Below are 6,408 nucleotides of genomic sequence, written 5' to 3' on the forward strand. Positions count from 1 at the left end.
ATACCACTGTTTTGGAGCTTGTTTTAATCCGTAGAGGGATTTCACTAATCTACAGACCTTTCTTTCTTGTCCTGGTTATACACACCCAGGAGGTTGGTCCATGTAGATTTCTTCTTCTAGGTCTCCATTTAGGAAGGCCGTTTTGACATCCATTTGATGGACTGTCCACTTATGCGCTGCGGCTAGCGCAAATAGCACTCTTATTGTTGCTATTTTTGTCACAGGTGAGTAGGTACAGAAGTAGTCTTCCCCAAACTTCTGTCTGTAGCCCTTGGCTACTAGTCTCGCCTTAAACATTTCTATTGACCCATCGGGTCTTAGTTTCCTTTTAAAGATCCACTTGCAACCAATCGGTTTAGCTCATTTGGGAAGTTCTACTATTTCCCAAGTGTGGTTAGACTTTATTGAGTCTAGTTCACTTTGAACGGCTTCTTTCCAGAATACCGCATCAACTGAGCGCATGGCCGCATCGTAGGTCTTTGGTTCTTCTTCTAGAACCAGCTGACACACGAACTGTTCATAAAGTTCATTTACGTCTTTCAGCTCAGTTATGTACGTTATAAAATCCGACCCAAACGTTGTTTCGGTTCGTTGTCTTTTGCTCCTCCTGAGTTGTTCAGGCTCACTCTCCACTTGTGAGTAAGGAAGCGAAAGTGATTCATTCACATTAGGGGTCTTTAAAGGAAAGATAGTTTCAAAGAACTCAGCTTCCCTGGCTTCACATATAGCCCGGTTTTCTAACTGCATGAACCGATAGGCTGCACTATTCTCTGCATACCCAACAAAGACTGCATCTACAGTCTTAGACCCAACACTGGGTCTTTTGAATGAGGGTAGCCCCACTTTCGCTAGGCACCCCCACACTCTGAAGTATTTCAGATTCGGGGAGTATCCTTTCCACATCTCATACAGAGTATTGTCGTACCCCTTGTGGGGTATTCTATTTAGAATATGATTAGCTGTAAGTGCAGCTTCTCCCCAAAGTGCATTAGGAGCACCTGAACTTACCAGAAATGCACTTATCATTTCTTTGATAGTTCGGTTTTTTCTCTCGGCTACGCCATTCTGTTGTGGCGTATAAGGGGCTGTAACTTCATGGATTATTCCATGTTTTTCACATAATGATTTAAAAGATGCAGATTCATATTCACCTCCCCTATCTGAACGCAATCTTTTTATTCTCATACTCAGTTGATTTTCTACTTCATTTTTGAAAATCACAAATTTATCTTCGGCTTCATCCTTAGTTCTTAGCAGATATATTTTACAAAAGCGAGTAAAATCATCAATAAAAGATATGTAGTATTTTTCCCACCTTTAGATTCTGTGTTTCTAAAGTCTGCTAAGTCAGAATGAATTAATTCTAAGGCACATGTTGTGTTATGCTTGACTAAAGAAAAAGGTTTCTTAATGAACTTTGCTTCAGCACAAGTCTCACATTGCGTTATGGTTTCATTTGACACATTAGATAGCAAGTTCATATTCTTTAGTCTATTCATGCATTTAACACCAATATGTCCTAGTCTAGCATGCCACATGTCAAACGAAATCGCAATATACGCAGAACTGCCAGAACCACTGGCCACATTATTCATGTTGATTGCAGTGTTTTTGTTTGAAATAAAAGGTAACACAAAAAGACCCCCACGCATGTAACCTTTCCCCAGATAATCCCCCCTACGAGTCATTATCATTTTATCAGACTCAAACACTAACTTAATCCCGGCCCTCACCAATAAAGGTCCCGAGACTAAGTTCCTTCGCAGGGAGGGTACATACATTACATTGTTTAAGAACAATTTTTTTCCTGAACATAGATTTATTTCTATGGTACCACTACCTCTTACCTCAGCCATGCTATCATTGCCCATAAAAACTTGTTCACATTGTCCTCGTGCAATTGCTTGAAAACTTTTGAAAAGATTCTTATTTGAGCAGAAGTGGCGCGATGCTCCAGTGTCCACGATCCACTCTTCGGAGTCTTCTATCACATTGGCTTCTAGTGTTACAACTGCTGCCACCACTTCTTGGTCTTCCACCACATTTGCTTGACTTTTTGAGCCTCCCTGGTTCTCCTTTTGTTCAAATCCACCCTTCTTATGGTAGCACTGTGCTGCACGATGGCTATGCTTGCCACAGACAAAGCAGCCACCTGGTTTTCCTGGTTTTTTATTCTTGTTCGCCTTGAATCATTTGGTGTTGTTTGCCTTCATTCCTTTCTGCCAACTTTTATTTTGACCATTGTGTGCAGGTTTTGACCTATCACTTGTTTCGATTACATTAGCCTTTAAATTTTCAGGAAATGAATTCGATTTTTGCCTTGGGCGAAATGCCTCTTCAATGTTGATGTGATTCACCATTTCTTCCCATGTGCTTAGTTTAGGTTCATGTTTCATTTTATTTTGAAATCCTGACCAGGATTCAGGTAACTTCTCAACCAAAGAATAAGTTTGTAAAGTATCACTTACCGGAATCCCCTCGGTGATCAGATCCCCAACTAGATTTTCGAACTCATGTACTTGAGCAATAATAGGCTTACCATCAACCATTTTGTAGTTTAACCAACTGGCGACAGCGTACTTCTTCCTTCCTGCATCATCTGACCCGTACTTCTTTTGTAGCAAGTCCCAGATTGCCTTCACGGACTTGTGAGGCGCATAGATGTCTAGAAGTGAGTCAGACATATATTGAAGTAGAATGCCCCTTACCATTTTGTTATATCGCTCGAATTTGCTTCGACTGTCTTGAGTTGTTTCAGAAGATTTTGCAGACGCCGACACAGCAGATGCCGACGCAGTCGCAGAAGCTTTCGGATCTGGAGTTGCTTCTCCCGTCGATGTGGTCTCGAGGTCATCTGTAGCAGGTGTAGTTGGAGTTGCCGCAGCAGGAATTGCATCGTTGGTGAGTACATAATCAACTTCGTGTGTCTTGAAGTGCACCATCATCTTCACTGCCCACCTGCGGTAATTGATACCATTCAGTGGTTCAATTTTTGTAAGTTCAGCAGCGGGCTTGGATAGGAGGGACGACATTTTCATGATTAAGCTTTTAACTGTTGGATATTTAGAAAAATGTCGTAGAGATGTGTGGATACTACGTTTTTTATAGGCTGTATAGAATTATAGGAATATTCTGTGACGTGTGCAGGACACTGCCTTAAAAGCTTAATGCCGGAGACTGTGCGGTCTTTTTCCCGGACGCTTTCGACTGGCTAACACAGAAGAGCTCACGTATTCTTTGCACTTTTAGAGATACGTAGCAATTGAGCGTTTAAGCTTATTTTTCCAGTGTAATTCGAGAGGTCTGGGAAGACAGGTATTTATAGTAGTGAGAATACCTGACTTCCCAGTATCAGCCACAATCAACCGAAAAAATAGACGGAAAAACGCAAAGAGAGGAACGCTAATCGCGTTCGTAATCGCCCACTAACGCGCACAATTCTCTCTGACTTTATTATTAGTGCGTAGACTAAGAATAATTCTGTGGAGTAGCGAAAAAGTAGGACAAAATATAATTGCCGCGTAAAACTTCGACCCCACCGCGACACGCGTGCGAACCGAGCCGAGCGGGCGGGCGGCGGCAGCGGCGCGCGCGGGGACTTCTCCTTTCCCTCCCTTGAAAAGATTTTAAAGACTCCAAAAGGAGTGGCATTTAAATTATGGGAAAGTAGTCCCTAAGAAACCAATGTGGGACAAGTAGCAAGGCAAAACTCCAAAAACTCCAACATCCTTGAATGTATTCTCCAACACAAATTTTAAATTAAATGCACATTGAGAACTTGAAGCACTACTCTAACCTATGAAATTATATTTTAGACAATAATTAGTTTTTATTAAATATTTTATACAATTGCATGATTTGTAATTGTAATAAATGTTACGAAGTACAAAATAATATGGTCTGACAGCTGGGGCCACAACCCCTTTCCACCTGATTTTTTGTAAAGTAGTACAAGTATTATGTATTTTGTTAAATTTAATCATAATTAATTAACCGTACTATCTAAGTGTGATTATTGTAAATTTTGTATTTGATAAATTTATAATGTGTGTTAGTTTGTGATGCATATCAAATTGTGAGATTTATACTGTAAGTTAATTTATTGTTTATTATGTGTTAGTCCGATAATAAGTTTTTAAATTAATTAAATGATATAAAATAATCAAGACTATGTGGTCTAATGGTATTTAGGTTGGACTTTCATTTGAAAAGTCGTGAGTTCAAGCCTTAATGGAGGTGTTATTGGTTCTTTTGTGTTTCAGTAGGTTGAGAAAGTGTATGAACCTATATTAAATAGGCATGTGCAAAATTGTCTGAAACCAAGGCATCCGATCTATAGCCCTATTGGTTTTTTCCCATCTGACCCGTCCGATTTGAATGCTTGTGAGCCAGATGCGCAGCTCTCTTCTCATCCGATCCGCAGCCCTATACGACTTCGGATAGGGTTTGGTTTTTTCCCATCTGACCCGTCCGATTATCTGAAGTTTGCTAGGGTTAGGATTTAGGTGTATGCTACACGACGTCGTATGAGGTTAGTATATATGTATGTTGAACGCTTGTGAGCCAGATGCGCAGCTCTCTTCTTTGAGACTCTCAGCTCTCTTCTCTCGTTCTTTATTCTCTGACTTCTCTCTACTCCTCTCAAATCTCATCCTCTGAGTCTTTCACAATCTCACCTCTCTCTAGTCTCTACTCTCTGAGAGTCTGACTGTCTGAGACTCTGAGTCTCTACTCTCTAGTTTCTCTATCTGAGACTCTGTGGATATTTCGATTGTTTGATTGTCCGGTGGTCGTTGACCGTTGGTGACTTGTTGAGTTGGTGGTGGACTGGTGGAAGCCCTTCTCGAGTTGGTGGTGGACTGGTGATTAGAGGCCCTTGTTCTCCGGGGAATATTAAGGGGAAACCAAGTAAAGCACAAACCCTAGTTTTTGTTTTTATTGTTTGTTGATTCTTTTCTCTCTGCATGTTCAGATGTTCGTATATTTGTGTTATATTATGCTATGTTGTGATCTATTTTGTGATCTATTATGGTGAAAGCACAAACCCTAGTTTTGTAGTTGTGATTTACTCACCCGTAGTCTTATAGATTGTGATTATGCTATGTTGTGATCTATTTTGTGATCTATTATGGTGGAAGCACAAACCCTAGTTTTGTAGTTGTGATTTACTAACTGATTTACTCACCGTAGTCTTATAGATTGTGATTTGTGTGGACTGTGATAATGTGGTCTATTGAGAAGTTCCAGATTGCATGTCACTTGTCTCTAATTTGTGATACTTTTGATAGTTTGATTAGGGTTTATGTGATTGTGATTTCTGTGGACTATGATAAATTGATAATGTGATATTGTGATCTATTGAGAAGTTCCAGATTGCATGTCACAGTGTCACTTGTGTATAATTTGTGATACTTTGATAGTTTGATTGTGTGGATTGAGATAATGTGATCTGTTGAGACTTGAGAAGTTCCAGATTGCATTTATTGTTGGAAGCCATTAAATGATAATATTTGCATAAAAGTTAAAGGCTTGAATGTGAAATTATCAAGTTTCAAACTTGAAATTTCCATTTATTGGTGGAAGCCATTAACTAAAATCCAGATAATGATGAACTGGATACAGTTCCTGAATCTAGATTTCTTTCATTCTTTGAGTATGTTTATGGATGTATTACCCTTAATTGAATGTAAATATGTAAATATGAAAATGTGAAATCTTGATACATGATGACACAAAAAGTGTCTGAATCTTGATTTCTTTGTATGTTTATGTGATTGTTGCCTTTGCTGAGTACTTGAAGTACTTGTATTTGTTGGACCTTTAATTGATTCCCATCATTTTAGATGAAGAACATCAATCTTCCTGATTCTGGACCTCAACCCTCAACTCAAGAGGGACATGGAGGACAAGCCCAAGGCACTGAGAATCTTGCTCAGCAACCCCAGGTTACTCCTGTTGTTCCTGCAAAAAAGAAGAAGGTGGTTGAGTCTAGATCTCCAGTCTGGGATCACTTTGAAAAGATCAAAAACTCTGAAAATGTAGTGGTTAAAGGCAAGTGCATTTACTGCCTGAAAGTGTTTGTCTGTGAGTCTAAGAAACATGGCACATCATCTTTGAAAAATCATATGCTGGCATGCCTTAAAAATCCTGTTTCAAAGGATACTAGGCAGTCCCTTCTCACATTCAATACTGTTTCAACTTCTGCAACAGAGGCTCCTGTGGGGGTTTTGGGGACATGGGTCTTTAATCAAGAGGCTATTAGGAGGGCATTGTGTGAGATGATCATCATAGATGAACTCCCTTTTAGGTTTTTTGAGGGTCAGGGGTTCAAGAAGTTTATTCTTGTAGCTTGTCCTAGGTTTCAGATTCCTTCTAGGTGGACTATTTCTAGGGATATCTACCAAATTT

The sequence above is a fragment of the Ipomoea nil genome, unplaced genomic scaffold (assembly GCF_001879475.1).
Source record: "Ipomoea nil cultivar Tokyo-kokei standard unplaced genomic scaffold, Asagao_1.1 scaffold2779, whole genome shotgun sequence".
Lineage (NCBI taxonomy): Eukaryota > Viridiplantae > Streptophyta > Magnoliopsida > Solanales > Convolvulaceae > Ipomoea > Ipomoea nil.